The following is a 27,039-nucleotide window of genomic DNA, read 5'->3' on the forward strand; positions in this document are numbered from 1 at the left end:
GCTGAAATGTCTGTTTGCTTATTCATTTATTTGTTTAGTGATCTTGCTGTATGTTTCCAAACTGCCATCTTCTGTGTGTGTTTGGCCAATATGACCCAGGTTTGTATTAGTGAAATAATATTTTTCATCAACATTAATCTTTAGATTTTCTGAAGCCCACAAGGTGTTAAAGCCTTCTGTTAATGCACGTTATGGCAAGTAACGTCCTATCCCTTCTACTTTCTTCTTGGTAAGAGAACCCCAGTGCTGTTTCATCATTAGGCCTGTGATTGTCATTGGCCCCTCCTAAACCCCAGCAGGTGAATCAGGATTAATCTAAGGAAATCCCAGTAATCCCTTCCCTCTTTCTCCCTCTTTTTTTGAATGCTCGATATAGGTAAGAGCTTAGGTGCAAGCTTGCTTAAGAAATGTACAGACATATAGGGGCCAGCGCTATCGCGCAGTGGGCTAAAGCCCTGGCCTGAAGCACCAGCATCCCATATGGGCGCCGGTTCTAGTCCCGGCTGCTCCTCTTCCAATCCAGCTCTCTGGGAAAGCAGTAGAGGATGGCCCAAGTCCTTGGGCCCCTGCCCCATGTGGGAAACCTGGAAGAAGCTCCTGGCTCCTGGCTTCAGATTGGCACAGCTCTGGCCGTTGCGACCATCTGGGGAGTGAACCAGTGGATGGAAGACCTCTCTCTCTGTCTCTACCTTTCTCTGTAACTATGTCTTTCAAATAAATACATTTTTTAAAAAAAAGAAACATACAGACATATAAGAGAAACTTTAAGTTTCTTTTGCTCTTGAAGGGGACAAAAAATTCAAGAAAAAGTGGTTCACATATTCCTGACTCTGGTGGTCACTGGGTCAGGAGTTGGTGCCATGGAAGTCATCATGAGACTATGAGGATGAAAGCAACATGTTAAGAGTGGCAGAGGACAACATGGAAAGGACCTGGGTCCATGATGATGTCAAGGAAGCACTCACTGAATCTACCCCAGAAACATCATTCTTACTGTTTTAAATTAATTTAGTTATGTTCACTATTACCAATATTTGAAAGTATTTGAATTGACTTATTAATGTTCAATGCATATTTTAGTTTATATTTATTTTTCAGAAATAAGTCGCTTAATGGCAAATCTGATTTCTGATTATATTTGTCCTGTATAGACTTAATTTTTCAAGACTGTCAATCTTTTTTAAAATGAAAGAATGATGTTATTAGCACTTTTAAAACTTAGGATTCACCAAATTTCTATCATTTACATACCACTTTTATGATTTTCTCATATTCTTATATCATACTAACAGAAATATTTTTCCTTAAGTTATCTTTTCTTAAAGACCCAGCCATATCCTATGCTTTTAAAAATAACAAATGCTGGTGAGGATGCGGAGAAAAAGGTACTCTAATACACTATTGGTGTGAATGTAAACTAGTACAACCAGTATGGAAGACAGTATGGAGCTGCCTCAGAAATCTTTAAATAGATCTACCATATTATCCAGCCATCCTACTCCTGGGAATTTACCCAAAGGGAATGAAATCAGCATAGGAGTTTTCTGTACCCTGATGTTTATAGTAGCTCAACTCACAATAACTAAGGTCTTAATCTACCCAGATGTCTCTCAACTGAAGACTGGATAAAGAAAATGTGGTGTACATACATGATGAAATACTACTCAGTCATAAAAAAGATCTTGTGCAGCAAAATGGATGCAACTGGAGACCATTATGCTTAGTGAAATAAGCCAGATCCAAAAAGATGTGTATCATATGTTTCTCTGATACGTGGTTGCTAATATAGAATACGAAAAGTATATATAAGAATGAAATTGACATCTAGTGATTGGATTAGTGCTTAGAGCCGTTGTCTGTATTCCTATGGGACAGTGGTCTTTCTAGTTTTTACTTGTTGAATACATGGTTAGTGATGTGGGAAGCCTGTGACCATAAAGTAAATTAAAAAAAATTCATGTAAAATTTAAAGAAAAAACAAAACAAAGTAAGGAGGGGATTTGAGGGAGAGAAAGAAGTATGGTTATATTCTTAAAATTGTATCTATGAAATATGTTCTCCTTATTTTTTATTTTTTTAAACTTTTATTAAATGAATATAAATTTCCAAAGTACAGCTTATGGATTACAATGGCTTTTTCCCCCCCATAACTTCCCTCCCACCCACAACCCTCCCCTCTCCCGCTCCCTCTCCCTTTCCATTCACATCAAGATTCATTTTCAATTATCTTTATATACAGAAGATCAGTTTAGCATATATTAAGTAAAGATTTCAACAGTTTGCACCCACACAGAAACACAAAGTGTAAAATACTGTTTGAGTACTAGTTATAGCATTAAATCACAATGTACAGCACATTTAGGACAGAGATCCTACATGAGGAGTAAGTGCACAGTGACTCCTGTTGTTGACTCAACAAATTGACACCTTGTTTATGGCATCAGTAATCACCCTAGGCTCTTGTCATGAGTTGCCAAGGCTATGGAGGCCTTTTAAGTTCGCCGACTCTGATCATATTTAGACAAGGTTATAGTCAAAGTGGAAGTACACTCCTCCCTTCAGAGAAAGGTACCTCCTTCTTTGATGGCCCATTCTTTCCACTGGGATCTCATTCGCAGAGATCTTTCATTTAGGTGTTTTTTTTGTTTGTTTGTTTTGCCAGAGTGTCTTGGCTTTCCATGCCTGAAATACTCTCATGGGCTTTTCAGCCAGATCCGAATGCCTTAAGGGCTGATTCTGAGGCCAGAGTGCTGTTTAGGACATCTGCCATTCTATGAGTCTGCTGTGTATCCTGCTTCCCATGTTGGATCGTTCTCTTCCTTTTTTATTCTATCAGATAGCATTAGCAGACACTGGTCTTGTTTGTGTGATCCCTTTGACTCTTAGTCCTATCATTATGATCAATTGTGAACAGAAATTGATCACTTGGACTAGTGAGATGGCATTGGTACATGCCACCTTGATGGGATTGAATTGGAATCCCCTGGCACATTTCTAACTCTACCATTTGGGGCAAGTCAATTTGGGATTGAGCATGTCCTGAATTGCACATCTCTTCCCTCTCTTATTCCCACTCTTAGCAATATGTTCTCCTTATATAAATAAAAAAATAAGTAAGTCCCCATTTAAACACACACACACAAATGTTGTCTTCTAAAAATTAAGCTCACTCATTTTAACAAGAAATTTTCTCAGTAGAAGTTGAATACAAATACCATTCTCCTTAAATAGAAGATTATCATGAAAAGAAATTCCATGGACAAAGTAAGGTTATCAAATTCTTGTGGGATATAGTGCTTGTGAAGACTAACACTGCGACTTGCTCTCTGTTGAAAGGGGAAACCGGGGCTGGCGCCGTGGTGCCATGGCACAGTGGGTTAATCCTCCACCTGTGGTGCCGGCATCCCATATGGGTGCTGGTTCTAGTCTAGGCTGTCCCTCTTCCAATCCAGCTCTCTGCTGAGACATGGGAAAGCAGTAGAAGATGTCTCAAGTGCTAGGGCCCAGCATCCGTATGGGAGATCAGGAAGAAGCACCTGGCTTCTGGCTTCGGACCGCTCAGCTCTGGCTGTTGTGGCCATTTGGGTGGTAAACCAATGGAAGGAAGCCCTTTTTCTCTGTCTCTCCCTCTCACTGTCTGTAACTCTACCTCTCAAATAAATAAAATCTTAAAAAAAAAAAAAAAAGAAAAGAAAGGGGAAACCAGGGAGTGTTATAGATGTGGTAAAATAGTCCTGCCACCAGCTGAGCCTATTTCCTTTTCCACAATCAGAATAACTAAAAGCAAATGTCAAAGAGGGTGTCTGCTGTATCTGAACTGATCTAAATGCCACGCCGACACCATTGTAAATCATCTCGGGTGCCACAAACATTTGGCTTCCCTCTAAACTGACCTGGTCAGAGAGACCTCTCAAGAACCTGACATCCCACACAATACCTACCAGAGTGAAGCTCAAGGTGACCCTGCAAAGAGAAGGCACGCCTAAGAATCTTGATTTGCTGGGATTATGAGAGGTCATAAAAAGTGAATGTTGCAATATTTTATTATAGTTGACATTAAAGCAAAGATAATCATTTATTTTCTTCATGTCAGTTGTATTTAACCTTCCGGAATTTTGTGTCTCCTTGAGACTTTCTGTAAAACCATGGTTATACTTAGGAGAATGCACAATTGCACACATACACATGTGAACACATGGAATTTTCACAGAAGTTCAAAAGATCCACGGGTGTTAGGTTGAGGAAAAGCATTGTGTATATTTTATACATGTCTATCTAAGCTCACTATGTGATTCAGTTCACTGCAAACTCTGATTTGGTGCAAAACATGGTTTTTGAGTATATCTATCAAGGAGTAAGAGTGGGCTGTTAATTTTAACTTCATTGAACTGGACAGTTACTCTCCCCTCAACAGCTATTTGGAATAGACATAAGTTACAGTGATGTTGCCTTTCAGGAAGCTCCAAGGGATGAGGTCAGGGTCTATAAAAAGAAAATCAGCCAACCCTATAAAGTCATTTTCTGAACTTTGAAACGCCACTGAATGTACCTAGTAAAGTTGTTCCTGGGTAAGCAGACTCCCAGGCCTGGGTGGAGTTCACACGGGTTCCTTAACTAAAATAAACAAAAGTGACTGGGAACTTTGGATTGCCTTTGTCTGAACTTGAGTGGATGGATGGATGGGCAAAAACAGCATACCACACACCTGCTTGTCAACCAGAGAAACCCAGATAGTCACTTGTTTCTTATATTTTTAACTGAGCAAAAAAATCATATGATTCTAATTTATGATGGCTAATCTGTCCTAAAACACACTCCACACATTTTTCCAGCCAAATAATTCTTCCTTTAAAAGGCATAGGGTGAATAACTAGAAAAAGTAGATCATTTTAATCTCTAATTCTAAAAGATAATATTTAAAATTTGAGCTGTAGGACTAACATATTAACTAAGTACTACGAGCTGAATAGATTTTGGAATAAATTTCATTAGGCTATGATGAAGAAACTAGCAAAACTTACTAAATTTCTCAGGTGCTTTTTTCCTTTAATCTTGATTTTAGATTGAGCTAATGATTAATTTCAAACATTTGTAAATGGTTAAGATCAAACATGTTACTTCCAAATATTGAAAAGAACATTTGAATTAAAACTACTTAACCAAAGAAATGTTGGATTAAAGACCTTGAATTGGTGCTATTCATCTGATTCTTTACATAACAAATATTAGAAAAATATGAAGAAATTTTATGTTAGATCTTCATTATTTCCAAACAAAATTACTTGTTTTGTACTAAGAACCACCCACCATTTTACTTTAATTTTTGGTTTACTCATGGCTTGGCCAGAGGCATGAAAAATTTTCAAATGTCTCAAGAAAGTTTTTTTAAGATTAGTAAAGATGATGTTATCCATCTCACTGGGTTATAAGCTTACATTTTTCTCTGGAAGGATTTAGATTTAAATTCTTAATATCATGAAGTCACATTAGTAGCCACGGTGAATATGAAAATTTCATTTTTTTATCCTTGAAAGTTATTTTTTCTAAAGCAAATAAGCATTGCCCAAATTTGGTTGATGGCAGACCTGTACCAGTGATTTGGGCACCGATTAGTTTGACAACAATTAAATCATAATGTTGCCTATGTTTATGGTCTGTGAAAATGTAAATATTCCCCTCTCAGCTTCTTAATCTATGAAGTGAGCTTGTCTATGCATACATCTTCTTTATTAATATTGGCAATGTTCATTGGGAGAAATTTGTGAAGTGTGTTAAAACATTCATGATGGATATGTGAAGTACAGTTTGAATAAAACAAAGTTAACCTTCTCTGGGTCACAGAAAATACAAATTCATTATTTTTTATGTAATAATAGGTAAATATTTGGTATGATTATGTATAACCTAGCAGAGGCTGAAATTTAAGACTAGGCTTTAGGAGATAATGAAAATAGACTGAAAGTTCTTTTAAGGAAACTTCAAACTGCTGAGATCAATGCTCTCACGAGGCTCTCTGTATACATATCTATGTATACATATATATTTGTCAAAGGAGTGTCTATTTTGTTATTGATTTTATTCTCCATAACTAAATTGTGTGATATTTGCACAAATGCTTTGAACTGATGAACAATGGTAAATATTTTCTTATAAATAATTCCCTTAAAGCAAAATTCAATCTTGTTTCATGTCAAGTAGAGTTTACTTGAGGAAAAAAGAACAAAACAAAGCAAAAAAAAAAAAAACTCAGAAAACAAAAACCTATGATTCTTGGAATTGAGCTGCGCTAGAACCATAGCAAATTCTGAGAACTCTTGCAAAAGTCAATCTTAATCACTTGAAAAGTCCTATTGAGATTCTTACTAATAATGTCAGTTCAAGGTGATAAATACACTGATTTAATCCCACAGCAGTGTTTTTAGTGTGGTACTGGGGCTACCAAGCTAAGATCACCTGAGAACTTGTTCAAAGTCTAGATCACTGAGTCTCTGGTCTGTATGACTTTCCTACTGAAATTGACTAGAATTTCTGAGTTGTCCTTTCTATAGGAAATTTTAATAATTTTCCAGATTTTTACACACTTCAAGATTGAAGCGTGAAGTTTCCCTCCATAAAGGAAGTAACAGTGAACAGCTTGCTCATTTCTGATAGTCCTGAAGGGCAGATGATAGGTGATTTTTTTTTTTAATTTTTTAGGTGAAAAGGGAGAATTGAGCTGATAACATCATCATCATAAGCTATCATAATATCCCTTTCTTTCTCATCACCACCATTGCCATAGCTGCTTGCCATTTATTGAACATTTACCATATGCCAGGCATTGGGCTAATTGCCTTTCAAACATGATCTCATTTAATCCCCATAATCAGTTTTTATGATCACCAGTTCATACAGCTAGTATAGGATGAGTTTGGGAGTAAACCTTATGGTTTTCAATGATGGCTCTTAAATGGATGTAATGACAAAAAATAGAGGACTGAGTGAAGGAGAGAGAGAAAATATGTTTTATGTTCTTTCAAGCAGTCAGATACTTTACATACTTGGTTATATTACCCCACCAACAAACCATGAAGTATCTATTTCTAGCTTTAAGTGACAAATGTCAAAACTGAGGATCAGGAAATTTAAAGCAACCCTGTTAGTAATGGAAAGGTTCAAATAAAACTGCCTTTTTCTCTCTCTCTCTCTCCACCAAACCCTTGCTCTAGGCAGAGTTGGACTGTACAAGTTAAAAATCTTCATTCTGCTGCATGCTAATTCTGTGACTAATGGCCAGTTACTCTACTTCTCTGTGCCTTAGTTCATTCACTTGTAAAATAGGGTTAAATTAGTATGGATATCAGAGGGATTTTGAGATGATTAAATGACTGTGTATATTATATAAATCACTTACAGAGGTGCCTCAACATGGAAAGCCAAGACTCTGTGGCAAAAAGTATCTTACATGGAGGATCTCTGTGAGACCTCAGTGGAAAGAAAGGGCCATCAAAGAAGGAAGTACTCTTCTCTGAAGAGCTTATGGCTGTGTTCAAATACCGATGGGGTCTGTGGTCACAAAAGGCTTCCATAGCCTTGGTAGCCCATGGCAAGAGCCTCGGATGATCACTGATGTCATAAATAAGAGTGTTAATTGTTAAAGGAACAACAGGAGTCACTGTGCACTTACTCCCCATGTAGGACCTCTGCCCTTAATGAGTTGTACTATGAGAATCAACTGCAAATCTTGCTCTCAAACCGTACTCTATATGCTGCATGTGTGCGTGGGTGCAAACTGTTGAAATCTGTGCTTAACATGAAGTTGGTCCTCTGTATATAAAATCAAACTAAAAATGAACCATAATAAAGGAGATGAGAGAGGGACAGGGAGGTGGGATGGGAGTTGGAGTAGGAGGGTGGGTATGGGGGAAAGAACCACTATATTCTTAAAGTTGTATCTATGAAAAAATACATTCATTAAAAACTTAAAAAAAAGAAATGCACCAGAAAAAATATACTTTGAAAGCTCTTTATTTCCTTTAAAAATTTCTTTAGCTACATACCCCCTTGAAACCTTTATAATTTAAAGTCCTCTCTGTTATTACTTTGATTTCTTCATTAAATACTGTATTTTTGGAAAGTATTTGCTTAATTTCTAAATGATTATTTATTATTTATATGTTATGCTGATTTACAGCTTATTTGCACTATGGTCAACAGTATACTGTATTTTAGTGCAAGCATTTAAAATTTTCTGAAACTTGATTTATTAAGCATAAGTTCAGTTTGGAAAATGTTTCTTAATCATTTCAAAATAAGTTATCTTGTTCTTTTTTGGGTACGGTGGTGTTTATAAATAGAGTCAGATTGCTGTTTAATTCATTCAAATTTTCTACACCTCTATTTTCTATGGGTAAAAGAGATAGATCTTAACTATATCTATCTACTCTACTATGACTGTCTACATCTATATTAATGTCTTTTTTTTTCTTTATCTGAGGTCTCATAACTATAACACTATGTTACAGGTGCAAATCAAAGTAGAAAAGTTGTATTGTCTAGTGTATTTCTCCTATGTTATAATAAGCTATTCTTATTTAACTCCTATAATACTGTAACGTGTGTAATAGTGCTGTTGCTCCAGACTTACTCATTTTGGAGTTTAAATGAATGTCTGTGTTGCAGCTTCCTTTACTTTCAACCTTTCTGTATCCCTGAATTTAACATTCTGGGGTAGCATGTAGTAGATCAATTATTTTAGAACTGTAGTGTTTACTATTTAATAGATGCATGGAATTAAATGTACTTCTAATGTAATTATTGATATATTTGAGTTTAAACATACTAACAGAATTTTGTTTTGTTTTAATTCTACCTGCATTACTCGTCCTGCATTATTGGGTCATTCTCTATTTGTCAAGTGTTTTCTAGGTGTTAAGTATGAACTCTTGTGTGGTCCTTTCTGTAATACTACTCAGGATTAAATATGAACGTTTCACCTATAAAAAAAGTGCCTCAAAGTATTAATAATCAATCATTACATATAATAATGTTTTGCTAAATAATTACTATTAAACATTGAAAGGGAAAGTTAGATACAAAGTGTAAAAATTATTGGTTTCAGAGAAAACTTAAAGACAATTGATGGCTAGTTTTTTTTTTTCACATTCTAGTTGGAAGGATGAGTTGTACACCATATCATGTGAGAGATGGTGAGACAATCAGGGTTGGAAGAAGCCCTGGAAGATGGTGGAGACTGGTTGTTGTCATATTCAGGGAAAAAGACAATTGGGGGAAATGAGTGCACTGCACTGGGTGTGTGGAGAGTGAGAGAACAGCATCATGATTCTGACTCAAATTACGGCTTCTAAGTTAAAAAACCAATAAAGTCATGACCATCACTGGAAAAATTTTGAAAATGAGAAAAAAAATACATTAGCTTTCATTTGTACAATGAAAGGAAGGTGTGTTTGTCCACAGAATACCATGCGTGGTTCTGATCTCAGTAAGCTTCCTATGAGATAGTTTGGATAGATGGAATCTGAAGGAGGTGGGGGAGATTAAAGGGCTACTACTTCATTAGATTTAGGAACCCTCAATCTGCAGGCATGGAAGTTGAGAGAACAGAGAAAAAAATCATAAATGCAATGGGTTCCATGAACACATAATTACTCATCAACTCTCCAGGTACCTGTTAAACATAGCCTGATATAATTTTGTATATAAAGAGCAAGAACTATTTCATACAATGGAGAGTTAACCATGAAACTAATCAACTTCAGAAGTGATAAAATATAAATAGCTTCAAGAAATAGACAATTAAAATTCACAAAAACATTATTTGCATGTCCTTTGTCATTGAGGCCTAGCTATGGATTGCTGTTGAGGAAGCAAAATGGGACAGTCCCTACTCCCTGGAAACTCAATGTCCAGAGTTACACATAAATAAATATAATATAATATATTAATTATAATATAAAATGTGATGAATGCAATACAGCCAAATATGTGAGAAGGTACACAATGAGAACCAGGGAGCAAATAGGTCAAGAGGAATCTTTTACGGATCAGCATGGTGGTGGGAGATATAGGAATTAAAAAAATATATATGCTTTAATTCCCTTGGGGGTAAAGTCTGCACTGAGTGTTGAGACATAATTGGAATTCAGAAGGTAGACAGGAAATAGATAGGGAATTCCCATAATAGTGAATAACATATGAAAAACAAATGATGGCCGGCGCCACGGCTCACTTGGCTAATCTTCTGCCTGCAGTGCCAGCACCCTGGGTTCTAGTCCTGATTGGGGCACCAAATTCTGTCCCGGTTGCTCCTCTTCCAGTCCAGCTCTCTGCTGTGGCCCAGGAGTGCAGTGGAGGATGGCCCAAGTGCTTGGGCCCTGCACCCCATGGGAGACCAGGAAAAGCACCTGGCTCCTGGCTTCAGATTGGCGCAGTGCGCCAGCTGTGGCGGCCATTTGGGGAGTGAACCAACAGAAGGAAGACCTTTCTCTCTCTCTCTCTCTCTCTCACTGTCTAACTCTGCCTGTCAAAAAAACAAACAAAAAACAAAAAACAAATGATGTAGTACATTTGGGAGAACTATACATTTTAACTGTTACAGGAAAAGTCTCAGGGAATGTTGGGAAGTGAATCTAGGGAGTGAGGCATAGGTCAGGATTCATTTATTTATTTGGCGAAGTTTATCTATTACCTACATTGTGTGAAATACTGTGTAGGCATGCGAGACAAAAAGATGAACAAGTGGATGACATTCATTCATTCATGAGCAGGTGGTGTACTAAGTACTGGAGATACAATGATGAGGAAGCAGGCACATTTCCTGCTCTAACTGAGGTTCTGTTTTAAAAGTAGAAACAGAAAAAAGCCTTTTGTACTATAATGTGGGAGATGTTATGGAAGCAGCACTCAAATCCATGATCTACATTGCTGTGAGAGTCACCTTTCTATGACTTAAATCTTTGTTTTCATTTTTTAACCCAGAAATCTTTTAAGGTATGCAAACTTCATGCATTTCATAAATACAAATTTAGGAACACAGTGATTCTTCCCAACCTACCCTCCCTCCTGCCTGCACTCCCACCTTTCTTTTTCCTCCCTCTCCTATTCCCATTCTTATTTTTTACAAAGATTTATTTTCAATTAATTTTATACATGTAAGATTAACCCTACACTGAGAGTTGAACTAATAGTATATTTAAAAAACCTGTTTCTCAACAGTTGAGACAAGGGCTGTTCAAAGTTATTACATCTCAAAGTGTCAATTTCACTTCCATAGATTACCTATTAGGTGCTCTATTAGTTACCACAGATCAGGGAGAACATATTTAATTTGTCTTTTTGGGATTGGCTTATTTTACTAAGTCTAATGTTTTCCAGTTACATCCATTTTGTTGCAAAAGACATGATTTCATCATCATTATTATTTTTTACCACTGTGTAGTATTCTATGGTGTACATATCCCATAATTTCTTTATCCAGTCTTCAGTTGATGGGCATTTGGTTTCATTCCATATCTTAGCTATTGCGAATTAAGCTGCAATAAATATGGGGGTACAGATAATTCTTTCATATGCTGATTTCATTTCCCTTGGGTAAATTCCCAGAAGTGGGATGGCTGGGTCATATGGTAGGTCTATATTCAGGTTTCTGAGGTATCTCCACACTGTATGACTTAAATCTGATCTTGGTTCTCTGCTTAGGTCCTGTAGTGGCTCCCATGAATGCCTTCAGGTTAAAATTCAAGTTTCATAGCACAACATCACAAAGTCTTTTGTCATGTGGCTCTGGCCACTTTTCTAGCCTTTTATCATGACCCTATACCTATCCCACTGGTATTTCAGCTCCTGTCCCACTGAACCATCTGAATTGCTGACATGTCCTGTGGAATTACTGACATGTCCAGTATTATTTCAGAACTCAGTGTCTTAGAATATCTTGTTCCCTCTGTTTCCCACATGGCTATTTCCAGTTCCCTCGCAGCCTTTTGCCTCAGGAATTGCCTGGTTGCCTTCATGACCCTCCTCACTCTCACCTAGCTGAATGTGGTAGGTAATTTTGCTTGCTAGCTTCTATATCTCCCTGCACTCACTTTTCTTTGCCTGCTGGGATTGCAGTGTTCCTAGCCTGTACAATGTATAAAGCTTATGAATTGCACTTCTCTAGACTTATATGACCTGACAGTTCCAGGCTCTCTCCTGTTTAAAACCATCAGGAAATTTCTGTCCTTTTCCACAGCCTGTTCTTACTCTTCCTCCTCAATTTTTTGTAACGCATTAACATGAAAAATTGATTCAGGATGAGAGTCATTTACTGGGCATGTGATGGTGAATCTGCTGCCTGAGCCAGTGACCCGGCAGATTTCTCCTAACTAGTTCATTTGCTCACCTGGAGAACTTGGGTAAATGCAGTGGCAGTCAGGGGTTTGAGAGTGGAGAACAAAGTGATGCCACTCAGGCCATTCATATAGCTGTTTAAAAACCTCAGGTCACCAACCCACGTGACATCTTCACAAGAAAAAAATCTCAGAAAGGAACACAGAACATGAATCACCTGGACCATAATTAAATTTGCCCACCAAACAAAGGTCTGTTTTTTCTAATATTCACATTTTGCCAAACCTTTACTAAACGTTGAACTTGTAAAGTTATCATTTTCTGTAATCAACAAAACTGAAAGGAGGGTAACTATTTACACGGCCCAAAACACCTCCTTATACTACTCCTCTTGATTTCTATACAGACCTAACCTTTTTTTTTTTTTATCTTTTATTTAATGAATATAAATTTCCAAAGTACGACTCATGTGTTACAATGGCTTCCCCCCCCATACCGTCCCTCCCACCCACAACCCTCCCCTTTCCCACTCCCTCTCCCCTTCCATTCACATCAAGATTCATTTTCGATTATCTTAATATACAGAAGATCAGCTTAGTATACCTTAAGTAAGTATTTCAACAGTTTGCTCCCACACAGAAACATAAAGTGAAAAATAATAGATGATTTTTTTTAAATGATGATGAAATCAGATCAGACCTATTGTCATGTTTAATCCCAGTGAGAGTCAAGTTGGGAATTGATAATTTCTTTCTTTCTTTTTTTTTTTTTTTTTACAGAAGATCAGTTTAGTGTACATTAAGTAAAGATTTCAGTCGTTTGCACCCCCATAGAAACACAAAGTGAAATATACTGTTTGAGTACTCGTTATAGCATTAAGCCTCAGTGTACAGCACGTTAAGGACAGAGATCCTACATGAGGAGTAAGTGCACAGTGACTCCTATACAGACCTAACCTTAAAACATGTAGGTCCTGTTCTGCACCTGAGCCACAGCCCTCACACGGAACTTGTTTACAATTCTAAAAATATTCTTTTTTTTTTTTTTAAAGGTGAAGTCTCACTGACATGTCATTCATGTGATAAAAACCAGGAAGGAAGCAGTGGTGCCAAAGACTTACTAGTCTGCGTGTTTGTGCTCTTTGCAGCGTTCTTCTGATTTCAAGACAATGCACTGAGAGATCTTTGCAGCCCTTCCAGCCTGGTTGTGATTTCTTGACCACGGCCTGATAAACAAGTCGTTCACGGTTTTAGTCATGCAGTTTCTTTGTGGTTCCTTATAGAAAGAGCTGAGGTTGTGAGTCAAAGCTTTTACCTCTCACAGTTCAGAGCCGGGGCTTGAGGCATTAGACAAAATCCCTGTTTCCCATGTACTTGCTCGCTTGATTGGAATTCTGGGAAGACTTAGAGTATCACAAAGTCCATTTAGACATTAAGTGAAAAAAATCAAGAATCACATATATGTAGCAATATATGAAAGTATATATGTATATGTATATATATGCACAAATGTATATTGTATAAAAAAGAGAATATAATTTGTCTTAAACGTCCTTGTGTTTATTTTAAAAGTAAACGAGGGGCCGGCGCTGTGGCATAGCAAGTAAAGCTGTCACCTGCAGTGCAGGCATCCTATATGGATGCTGGTTCCAGTCCTGGCTGCTCCACTTCCGATCCAGCTCTCTGCTACGGCCTGGGAAAGCAGTTGAAGATGGCCCAAGTCCTGGGGCCCCTGCACCTGTGTGGGAGACCCGGAAGAAGCTCCTGGCTCCTGGCTTCAGATCGGCACAGCTCAAGCCGTTGCAGCCAATTGAGGAGTGAACCAGCGGATGGAAGATCTCTGTCTCTCTTTGCCTCTCCTCTCTCTCTCTGTGTAACTCTGACTTTCAAATAAATAAATAAATCTTTACAAAAAATTAAATGAAGGATCTTAAAGAAACTACTAAGGTGATTATATACAGGGTTTGTGGGCAATGGTATGGGCAAGAACTGGGTGTCTATATGTTTTTTGTTAGCACTTCGATTTCTGATACATGCTATATATCACCTTTGCAAAAATAAAATAAAGACAGAAAACCAAAGTTCACTTGATATTGCAACATGTGTCAGTAGTGTGTTTGTTTTTAGGGTAACATAAAATTTGTTCTGTGGCATAGGCTGTTCTGGCCCTGCTTAGAAAAGTTGCCTTGCATCAAGCACCAACTCTGTGCCAGTCTCTTCAAGTGCTTTCTCTAAGTTAGCCCCTTCAGCAGCTGTTAGAGGCAGCTAGTGTTGTTCATGTTTTAAATGAGGAAACCAAGTTTTGGAAACATCAACTGGTCAAACTAAGATCAGCAAGTTGCAAGTATCAGAGCCCAGGACTGACATCTACCAACTTCAGATCCAGCGTCCTTTACCCTACACTGTGCTAACCACACCCCTCCTTACTGCAATGTGTTGATTACATCCAGGGGCCAAAGGACACATTGGATTCAATAAATACCACTGAATTCTTACCATGTTCTCGGCCCTGTGGTAACCCTTTGCGATGCAAGAACATTAAAAGCTGTGAAGAGAGGCAAGGAAACAAAGAAACCTAATACTAAGCAAGAAGGGCTTTTGATGGAATTTAATGCAGTGAGGGTGGCAGTACAGAAAGGACATTTCATTGAACTGGGGAAGTTCATGGCAGTTTTCCCAGAGAGGAGTCCTGGAGGACAAAGGGTATTTAGCCAGGAGTGTGCGTGTGGGGGCGGGGGTCAAGTGTATTCCAGGCAGAGGGAACAACATGTACAAAAGCACAGGATTTTGAAACAGCACTTCAATTTTGAGGAATAGCCAATAGTTGGTCACATTTACAGCATAGAGTAGTGGAGAGAAATGAAGTCAGAAAGGGGAAGGGTGTTGTAAGTCAAACTCATTTATCCACACCTTATTCTGTGGCAAAGTAGAGAGACCAAGGAAGAGGGAGAGAGAGGAGATAGAGTGAGAGACAGAGAGAGAGAGAGAGAGAGAGAGAGAGAGAGAGAGAGAATGTTCCCATCTGTAAATGAACATGATAGCCATCCAGATCTGGGCTGAGGCTGGGTTCTGGGAACTCAGTGCAGGTCTCCCACATGAATTGCAGGACCCCAGTTACTTGAGCCTTCACCACTGCCTTCCCCGGGTCTTCATTAATAGGAAGCTGGACTTGCAAGTTGGAGATGGGACTCAAACCAGGTACACAGATATGAGATGTGGGCATCCCAACCAGGGGCTTAATTGCCAGCCCAAATTCTCACTTCCATAAAGAGTAGGGGTATGAAAAGATTAAACAGAGTTTAGAAAAATTACTCTGGCATGATAGGCGACTAGGAATTGAAAGGGAGCTGGGCTTGATGTTGGGAAACACACCAGTAGATTGTTATAATACTATATTTTTTATTTTTTAAATACACATATATGTACTTTTTAAACATTTTATTGTTTATGAAATTGAGATGCATCCTATATCAATGGCTTATTATAATTTAATTGGAAGGACTATTTTCTCCATTAATGGCCCCAGATAACAGTGTGTCCACAGCAGATGGCATCTCAAATTAGATGAGATGCAATGGTCCAGGCAGGTACTCAAGACCTGACCCAGCACCCTGACAGTAGGTGGCAAGGAGGGTAAAGATTTGAGCCATATTTAGATCTTGATACAGTATTGACTACTAAGCAAAAAAGAAATGTGCAGAACACTTCTACAAGCTGGGAAAAGAGGGCATGTGTGTGGAAAGAATCATATGTATATTAATAAAATTTATGTAGATGCATAAAATGTCTCTAAGAACACACATAGGGGCCGACACCATGGCTCACTTGGTTAATCCTCCACCTGTGGCGCCGGTATCCCATATGGGCGCCAGGTACTAGTCCCAGCTGCTCCTCTTCCAGTCCAGCTCTCTGCTGTGGCCCAAGTTCTTGGGCCCTTGCACCCACATGGGAGACCAGGAAGAAGCACCTGGCTCCTGGCTTCAGATTGGTGCAGCACCAGCTGTAGTGGCCATTTGGGGAGTGAACCAACGGAAGGAAGACCTTTCTCTCTGTCTCTCTCTCATTGTCTATAACTCTACCTGTCAAATAAATAAATAAATAAATAAAAAACATACACAGGAAAACAATATTGATTGCTTCAGGAAGGGATCTTGCGTGTCTGAGAGAGAGTAATGGTAGGAAAACTTTTCATTGTGTTAAAATCTGTACGTTTCATATTTTGAGCTATGAGTTACACAGCTGAAATATGTACAAAGATGATAAGTAAGATATTTCATAGAGATAATTGGCCAGCTTGTTGACAGATTGGTTATGGGATAAAAGAAAAAGCATGCTTTATGGGTTATGTATTATTCTTCTAAAGTTTCCTCTAATTCTTTTTTTCCCTCTAATTCTTTAAAGCAATAGAGGGATAATTTACATACTATAATTACACCCATTTTAGGTGCACAGTCCATTGATTTTTAATAAGCTTACTGAGTAGAGTAACCATCACCACAACAGTTTTAGAACATTTTCATCATTCCAATAAGACCCTTCCTATTTACTTAGTTAATTTCCAATCCCACCCTCAATCTCAGGCAACTGCTGATGTATTGTCATTTTTTTTTTTGTAATGACATTGCCACTTTTGGATATTTCAGATAAATAGAACCATACAACATATAGTGTACTGTGTCCAGCTTATTTCCTTTACAAAATTATTTTTAGGCTTAAAACTATTTTATAGTATGGATATACTGCATTTTATTTTACACTCACCAGGTTGAAGTACATTAATTTTTGGTTATAATGGGTAATACTGTTCTAAACATTCATGTTCAAGTGTGGAAGTGTGTTTTCATTTCTCTTGAGTAGACATCTAGGAGTAGAATGTTGCAGGCAAAATTAATATTTACCTTTTTACAAAACCATTAAACTATCTTCCAGAGTGGCTGTATTATTTTATATAGTCACAGCAATGTATGAGGATTCTCATTTTTCTATGTACTTGCCAGCATCTGTGGTTGTCTGCCTTTTTGCAGATTTAAACCACTTAATTTGAAGTGGTGTCTCATGGGTTTGGGCTGCATTTCCCTGGTAACTAATGATGTTGAGCATCTCTTCAAGTATTTATTAGCCACTCATATGTCTTCTTGGGAAACATGTCTATTCAAATCTCATACCCACTTTAAAATTAGGTTGAATGTCTTTTAATAGGTGAGTTCTTAGAGTCCTTTTAATCCTTAATTTTAATTGGACTGAGGATAATTGCCCATCAGAAAGGAGATTTTATCTCCATATTTCTGAAAATATTTAAATTTCCCCACAATTTAAAGGGATGCTTCATCAGTCTTTCTTGTTTATTTTCAGAATATTTCCATAAAAATGCAAGGATCAATTATGAAAATAGGTTACAATTTTCCCTCCTCACTGCAGACTCAAGGGTTACAAGATGAATCTTGTATTACTTTCATTTTTGTAGTACTTTCCATACTTGTAATAAGTTTTTTTTTTTTTTTTTTGACAGGCAGAGTGGACAGTGAGAGAGAGAGAGACAGAGAGAAAGGTCTTCCTTTGCCGTTGGTTCACCCTCCAATGGCCGCTGCAGCTGGCGTGCTGCGCTGATCTGAAGCCAGCAGCCAGGTGCTTCTCCTGGTCTCCCATGGGGTGCAGGGCCCAAGGACTTGGGCCATCCTCCACTGCACTCCCGGGCCACAGCAGAGAGCTGGCCAGGAAGAGGGCCAACCAGGACAGAATCCGGCGCACCAACCGGGGCTAGAACCCCGTGTGCCGCGGGGCCACTAGGCGGAGGATTAACCTGTTGAGCCACGGCGCCGGTCTGTGATAAGCTTTTTAACCACTGTCATGGACTCACTAAAAGTCAGTCAATCTAGTAGAGTTATATTTTACTTAGAAAACTCTACAAGATACAGTCGAAATTAGAGATGTGGTAAATGGTCAGAGAAGTAATAACCTTTAATAAATGAAACATAGTGGCTGTTAATTTTGTTTTGTCTCAATTTTATATCTTAAGTTTTACCTAACCTAAATATCAACCCTTTCTCTCATGTTCATTGCAGCACAATTCACAAAAGCTAAGATATGGAATCAGCTCAGATGTCCATCAACTATTGACTGGATAAAGAAAATATCATATATATACACTACAGATAAAAAATTAAAAAAAATGAAACCCTGTCTTTTGCAACAAGATGGATGCAACTGGAAACCATTATACTTAGTGAAATAATCCAGTCCCCAAAAGCCAGATATCATATATTTTTCCTGATCCAAGGTAACTAATAGAGTACCTGAAATATAATATATTGGTGTGAAATAGACATTTTGATATTTGATGATTGTTTATAGCCCTGTTTCTACTGTTGAGGAACAGTTTTTTTTTTCTCTTCATAGTATTTGTTGAACTCTTACTTAGAGTAGGGTTAACTATATGATCATTAATATACTGAAAATAGATCTTTGTACAACTTAATAGGGGGATATGAGAGGGAGGGGAAGGATGGGAGGGCGGGCAGGTGAGGGGAGAAATGCCACTATGTTCTTGAACCTGCATATATGAAAAGCATGACTCTTGTCTAATTTAAATTAAATTGAAAAAATAATAATAAAAACAAAAAAGCAGCCCTTTTAGTAAGATATATATTAAGGCTCTGTGATAAAATGGGGATAGAAAAATATAGCTTTGGATTTTTGGTTATTTCTAGTGAATAATCTGTTTTATCTTTCTTTCTAAGGTAATCACACATTACATTGCAAGGCCTCTGTCCCTAATCCTCTTCAATACACACACACACACACAAACAAAACTACTATATATTATTGTATTTTATTTATTTGAGAGGAAGGAGGAGAGACTGAGGGGGAGAGAGAGAGAGAGAGACACTCTACCTACTGACCCATTTCCCAAATGCTCACAACAACCGGAGCCAGGAATTCAATTCAGGTCTCCCATGTGGGTGGCAGGAGCCTAATCACTTGAGCCATCACCACTGCCCTCCAGGGTCTGCATTTGCAGGAAGCTGGAGTCAGGAGTGGAGCCAGATATCAAACCCAGGACTCTAATATGGCCTCGGGTGTCTTAACCACTAAGCTAAATGCCCAGTGGATAAGGTACCAATTAAGCTACCACAGAGAAAATAAAGAGAGGCCAAGAAGACAGAGATACATGATCTAAAGTTTCAACAAAAATATTTCTCTCTTCCTACACAAGAATAGGGAAGAGCTTGAATGTATGTGGCCCGGGCTAGCAGACTAAGAAGGAAGAAAACAGGACCCTGTTGTTAAGTCTGTTATTGATTGTCTATTACACATACCTTAATACTGTTAGAAGGATCAGTTGGCTCCAGAAGCTGTAACCAATCACTTGTCACAGTCCAACACCAAACTAAAGATTTTTCAGCCCCTAAACTCTAGATTTTGCCCATGGAGTACTGTTTGCCTACTTGGTTTTTGAATCAACATTTAAACTCCAGGAGATTTAAAACACAAATCTTATAAAAATAGGACAGTTGGGTCAAAATGGGGCTCAGGTGTTCAATGGTAACAATGAGATGGATCTGAAGGATGGGCCCTTCTTTTGGATAGGGTATTTGTTCTCTCTTTTGCAATGCACCGTTTGTACTTGCTACTGTTTCCCTACCTTTGAGACTATTGGTTTTAGCATTGAAATATTATATACATACATAAAACCAAAATTTCCCCCACCTAGATTGCCTGCTTATTGCACCCCCTGTGTGGGACATTTGAGTTTGTAACTATGTCATTTTTCCTTTCCTTCTTTTTCAAGATTTATTTATTTATTTGAAAAGCAGACTGACAGAGAGAGGAAGAGAGAGAGAGAGAGAGAGTGCTCTTCTGTCTGCTTGTTTACTCCCCCAAATGGCTGCAACAGTAGGGGCTGGACCAGGCTGAAGCCAGGTGCCTGAACTCCACCTGAGTCGCCCAAGTGGGTGGCAGAAGCTCACATATTTGGGCTGTTCTCTGCTGCTTTCCCAGGTGCAGGGAGTTGAATAGGAACTGGAGCCATCTGGGACTCAAATCGTTGCTTTGATATGCGGTGCTGGCGTCTCAGGCAGCAGCTTAACTTGCTGCATCACAACGCCAGCTCCACTAAGTCAGTTTTCTATGGCTGCCATTAAAAATGACCATGAACGTGATGACTTTAAAACCGTAGAAATGTCTTCACAGTTCTGGAGGCAGGAAGTCTGAAATCACCGTGTTAGCAGGGCCCTGATCCCAGCACAGACTCTAGAACAGAAACCATCCTTTGCCTCTTAGAATTTGAATTGGTTTGTTACTGGGCTGTATCAGTCCAGTCTCTGCTTCAGTCTTCACATGGCCCTCCCCTCTTCCCCCTTAGTCTCACCATGGTGTGATTCTCACAAGGACACTTGTTACTAGATCATTCAGATGATCTCATCTTCAGATCCTTAACTTTTTCCAAATAAGGCTACATTCACAGGTTCTGAGAAGGAAGACATGGACATATCTTTTTTGGGGGCCAACTCTTAGCTCACTACTGTTATCACACTGTAGAATTCTGGAGGTTGATCAAGCAGTGTGGAGTTGTGGTTGTGCTGTTCATCAGGATAAAATAATGGAATAAGAACAAAATTGTAATTTTGTAATTACAAAAGAATAATTTTCTCTCAAATCTTAGTGTGCCAAGGCAATCAAAAACTCTCAAACTCCAGTATTCCCACACATTAGCAAGTTGCTTTAGGAAAGACTTAGCTTCTGTGATCAGTGAATTCCACCTTGGCTTAATGTATTTGTGTACTTGCTTGCATGACCTTGGCCATGGTCCTTAACTAGGTATATTATCATCTGCTTACTGTTTGCAGTTGCCTAAAACCGCAAGAACCATGTGAAAGGTGCTGCATGTATGAACATTTGGATTAAGTTAGAGCCAAGACTCTCATTTCTGCTAAATGAGGGGATGGTGCAGCGAGTAGGAGGGATGTGAAACTAGGTAGAATATAAAAATAGGCAGGCAGAGAACTAGACCTAGTTCTGTGCAGCAGGCAACTCTGCCAAATGGCGTGAACATCAGGAAGCCAATTTTCTCAGAAAGTTCTCTTGTCTGAGTCCATTAGACTAAATTCTAATAAGACTATCAGAGATGGTCCCAGCTCTTATCTGAGGCTTCACTTGGTCAGGAATGCAGGGAAGCTGATACAGATAAAATAACCAGGAGTATAAACAGCATAAAATTTATTCAGAATTAGTGTGTGTGTGTGAGAGAGAGAGAGAGAGAGAGAGAGAGAGCCAGCGACAGGGAGTGAGCTACAGAAAGGGAGAGAGAAGAAAGAGACAAAGAGACAGACAGCCAGAGAGACAGAGAGCAAACATACCTAGTTTTCCGCACAGCCCAACTATACATAATTGGGTGATTATGCTTTTATCCTTAGAGACATGTAGCTGGAAGAGGTTAGTGTTGCCCTTCTAAGATTTGGTTTTTCTTTGCTGGGACATGGTAACTAGGCAGCAAGAAGCTGGGCCAAGAGGCTGGTCAGAGGCTACCCAAATAGCTTTGCTTAACTATGGGCTACAGCTGGGGGCTTGAGGGGCTGGGGAGTCAGTAGTTGGAGAGAAGTGCCTGACATTCTTCTATGCTGACATCAAGCTTCCAAGCTGCTGCCCTCTGGTGAGTCAACAGCAAAAGGCCCACATCACCCGAGCGCAGCTGCCCAATCAGAAGATGTGGTGCCACACCTCAGAAATCTTTCTAAACCTCAGCATTGTGCAGGCTTCAAAGGGCTCCTTCCGAGAAAGAATGTAGAAATGATTAAAGTTAGCAGCACAGAACCTGAAATAACAACAACAATAAGATAAATTCCACATTTCCTTTTAATGCAATTTATGACTGTACATAGCTATTCCCCTGCACTTTCTCACTTAAAAAAATATTTCAAGCTTTTCTTTTCATGCTGAGACAAGAGGGCATACTAAAGGACTAACTGGTACGCTGAGGGTTTCTGGATGTTGAACACAAAATGAACTAGAGTGAGACTGTTTTACTGGGATGCCATTAAATCCAATGACATTTATTACAACTCAGCATATCCGTAGCTTGCTAACTATTTGAATTTAAGTGTAAGTACGCATCTATAGAAATTCACTAGTAAAAAGAAAATTAAATCTGGGCTCTTTGTTCATCTTACTAATCAAAGTTGTGATATAAAACAACCTCCAAAACTGGCTGGAGGAGTTGCCATAGAACCTCCTAAACAGAATCCACTCACCTGAGACGCAGAAAGGCAATCACTGACATTGGGGCTGTGAAAGAAAGGAGGCACTTAATGCAATGCACGGAGCGAGTAGGTGGGCACTATCACTTAATTTCCAGGCTTGCTAAGGGGTTAGGTGTGAGGGAAGGTTCTTATGGGTTGAAGTTGGGATGAAGGACACATGTTCAGCCTGGTTGAATGATGGTACTTATGTCCTTCCTTTATTTGGTCAACCATAGTGTGTTTTCCAGGGATTTTTATGATAGCCAAGTGGGCTTCAGTAGGTCTGGGGGCTACAAGCAGGTGGTAATTAACTTTCTGCCCTGGACCTAGAATTCCCCAAAAAGAACAATCTGGAGACAATATCAACGATCAGGCATTATCTATTGGAGAAGCAAATAACCTCATGAACCTAGTGATTAGAACCTTGGAGGGCCAGCAGTACCACTCCCTCAATTTATTGAGTTAATTTTAGTAAGTGGTTGATTTGCTATCAAAAAGTCAGGGCAAGGACACGTCCATCTAAGGGAGGGAGGCCAGGCAACAGGTGCCTGATGGCATCCAGCATCTACATTCCAGGCACTGTACACTTTCAATTATGTTGCTATTTAGTAATTTCTCTACTGAGCAAAAATCATTGGGGAAATATCATACATGAGGCCAAGATATAAATTATTTCTTTGTGCATCATAAACTTTCTTGTCAGGTAAGAGCAGAGTCCTTGCCTCAGCATATGGCACTGCCATATCGTGGAGTCCATAAAAGGGAATGGCGTTGTAAAGATTAACTGGATTTTACTTGGCAAGGCCAGGCATCTAGATGACATGCTGTATACAGTTAGAAGTGGAAAGGGAATCTAGCTGGAGGCCACGTGACATTTTGGCATTTGTTTTTCTTACCATCCTGACACCTAGTTGTCAAGAGCAGAGCTCATTTGTCCAAGTGAGGATGCTGTCTGTGTGGTTTTGGGGATGAGGGAGTTCAGAAATAATGTCTGTGGCACTGTAACACCCCTAGGAAAAGAGAGAAGAATTGACCCGACATGAAGAAAAGCATACAGCCAGCACTAATTCTGCTCCCTGAAGGACTGGGAAATCTCTTCTTTCTTACTTCTCTTACATGCTGGGACTAAGAGATTGAAGGAAGACTGGATTATACTTGCTTATTCATCTCATTAATTATTAATTAATTCATCTGTTCATCCACTTCTTGTTCATTCATTACATAAATGTATTTTGCATATCCCAGATGCCTAGCAATGAAGATATACCGTTATTATTTTCAAATGACTAACAGAGGAGGAAACAGAGAACAAAATAATACTTGTGATGTAATATAATTAGTGCACTAATGAGAGTAACCAGGTTGAGCTCTTATTCAATACCAGGAACTTTGCTAGCAGCTGTGAGTGGATCTCTACAACACTGCGAGAAAAGGTGTTTTGCTATTACTCCTTTTGGAGGAAACAAAGGTCTAGAGAGATTAAGTCCCAGAACCTGGAAGGAATGAACAAAAAATACTTAAACCTAAATGTTTTGATTTGCAGTTTGAGTCCTTAACCACCCACTTGCAGATCTGAGGAAAGATGACTGAAATTGCAACAACTACAGTGACTCTTGAAAGCAAAGTAAGTCTTTAAATGAGGGTACTTGTATGTTGGCTGAGATATCGCAGGCTTGTGATGACTTGTAGGCAGAGACAGCTGCACATGTGAAGACCATGGAAGGTGTTATCGTCAGAGGAAATGAAAGTGATTAAATAGTCTTGGAGGTTTCCGTGGGTGTTCTGGTTTTCTATTACTGCACACAGCAACACTCCAAAATTAGTGGTTCAAATAACTATGACCCATTGATTTAGCTCATGAATCTGCAATTTGGACAGGGTTTGGAAAGGACAGCTTCTCTCTTTTCCATGCAGTGGTTAAGGATGAATGGGCACCATAACCTAATAAATATCACTACTTTGCTTACCAAAAATAAAGGATGCTTGGGCAGCTGGGGCCCTTCCTGGATCTCTATTTTTATGTGATCTCTTCACATGGTCTCTCAAGCATGGCATCTTCAGGTGGCAGAACTCCTTACATGCAGCTTAGGTCTCCAAGGGAAACCTTCCAAAAGAGGGAGTCAGATAGAAGCAATACCGCCTTAGATGATCTAGCCTTGGGACTCATATAGCCTCACCTGTGTTCAACTCAGTTGATTGAAGGGATCACAATGTTCTAACGAGATTCAGGAGGCAACATAGATTCCACTTCAAATGGAGGAGTGGTAAGGTTTAGGAAAAGCTTGTGACCAGAAATACTGTTGCAGTAAGGTATTGAAACTCAAGTAGGATAAAGGCAGCATAGTGCAGTCATAAGAATAGATTTGGAGTATGATAGGCTTTGACTTAAATTATGGGCTGTGCCATTTATGAGCTCAGTTACTTTGGTCAAGTTGCTTAACTCTGAGTCTCAGTTTTCTTATCTGTAAAATGAGGATACTAGTACTGATCTTTCAGAGTTGTTAAAGATAAAATAATATCAATACATGTGTTCACAGAAGGAAGTGGCACAAAGTCAGTACTTCACACACAAGAGTTGTGATTATTGATGGGCCAACAGCAACACAACTGGAGAGGGAGAATGAACCTGGTTGAGGAAGGGCTTCTGCAGCTAATAACAATAAGTTGGTGAAATATTGTAATAATAGTCAAAAGTTACCGGAAACTGCGCAAAGGGCTAGGCTCTTTAAGGGAACTACGTCATTGAATCTTGGCAACAAATCTATGTAAAAATGACTATTTTTAGCACATGATGAGGAATTTGAGGACTAAAGAGGTTAAGAAACTTTCCTAAGTTGCTAAGTAACAAAGACAGGATTTGAACTTAGGTAATGGCTTTATCAGAACCTATACGGAGAGAGGATACATTTTAACCTGAAGGCTATTAGAAGCCATTAAAACTTTTAGAATAGGACAGTCTTATGTTCAAACTTGCTGTTTAGAAAGCCATATGGAATGTGCATTTGGGGCTGGGAGCAAGAACAACTAGAAGATGGTTAGTTGAATTCAGGTGAGAAATATTGAGACACTTGGAATACTGATGATAGCATTTTTATTATAGTATTTTATATCTATTTTTATGACTACGCTATGCTGCCCTTATCCTACTTGAATTTCAAAACATTACTGTAACTATTTCTGGTCCCACAAACTTTTCCAAAAGCTTTACCGCTTCTTCATTTGGAGTCTATGTTCCCTCCTGAATCTCGTTAGAACATTATGAGCCCTTCAATCAACTGAGCTGAACATAGGTGGAGCTATATGAGTCCCAACTATAGTGTGGGAGATGTCATGAGGACCTAAGAAATTAGTGGCAGTTATCTTAGGCCACTGATTGGGTGTGAGGAGAAAGAGCCAGCATCTGTAGCCATTAGTCAGCTTTGAGTGTAGGCACTGGCATGTGCTTTATTACTCAGGGCTCTACCGTGGAGAAAGAAAACAACCCCAGGGTGTCTTCTAGCCTAAAGCATATTTTCTAAGTCTTTGCACTCTTGGTCTAGACTAAAAACAAACAAAGTAGACGCCTCTGAAATGCTGGAAACCCTCCCCACTTTTGAAACTCTCAGATCTATTACCTCGCAATTCTAGCTTTCAAATTCCATGCTTAGCTTCCTTTCCCACACCCCAAGTCCCTGTGCTGGAGATTACAAGATCATTTGTATGTACCAGATGATTGTTCTGCTTCAGGGGCTTCGAGGAGGGGGATGGCCTAAGGCTGCTTTCTCCTTTCCTCACTTCCTTCATGCAGCACTTGCAACTACACCTGCAGCTTGTTAGTTGCTATTGTGGTTGATTGACTGGTCATCCCAGTCTTCCAATAGGATCAGGGTTGGTGCTATTGTGTGGCCTTCAAGCAATCAGAGATGCTTATTTGCTGTGCCATGGTTTCAGGGTGAACTTTCTTTAGGTACACAACAGTGCTTAGAAAGAGAAGGAATATGTGTCTTTAGGTAAGGCATGCTGTATCTCAGATTGAGAACTTCAACCTATTGCTGGGTCAAGGTCTGATAGGTTAATCAGTCATTTTTGGAAAAGTTAAATAAAAGAGCCCCACAGATAACACAACCAGCCTAATTTTTCTATGAAAATATTTCTTTCCAAAGAATTTTCTTAAACTGCAGTGATTTCCCAGGTGGGTGCAGGGGCCCAAGGACTTGGGCCATCTTCTACTGCTTTCCCGGGCCATAGCAGAGAGCTATGTCGGAAGTGGAGCAGCTGGGACTTGAACCAGCACCCATACGGGATGCTGGCACTGCAGGCGGCGGCTCTGCCCGCTATATCACAGCATCAGCCCCACATTTTATCTTTCTTACTGTTTTCTTTATAATAGGATTAGTCTCTGAAAAGTGGTTTTACTTTATTCCAGTATAACTTTTTTTAAATAAGCCATGGCCTCTCCCAGTAGGCTATGGAAATTGGCATTTGATAGAACAACT

General features: G+C 39.0%; 1 long non-coding RNA gene across 1 annotated transcript; it reads right to left on the reverse strand.

The window, feature by feature from the left end:
- Nucleotides 1-21,504: 21,504 nt before the first annotated feature.
- LOC103345043 (uncharacterized) lies at nt 21,505-25,491 on the reverse strand. Its single transcript, XR_007919309.2, has 4 exons — nt 24,532-25,491; nt 23,461-23,574; nt 22,577-22,610; nt 21,505-22,140 (listed from the first exon to the last, which is right to left on the reverse strand). It is a non-coding gene; the product is annotated as an uncharacterized lncRNA (long non-coding RNA).
- Nucleotides 25,492-27,039: the final 1,548 nt, after the last annotated feature.

The sequence above is a fragment of the Oryctolagus cuniculus genome, chromosome 1 (assembly GCF_964237555.1).
Source record: "Oryctolagus cuniculus chromosome 1, mOryCun1.1, whole genome shotgun sequence".
NCBI lineage: Eukaryota > Metazoa > Chordata > Mammalia > Lagomorpha > Leporidae > Oryctolagus > Oryctolagus cuniculus.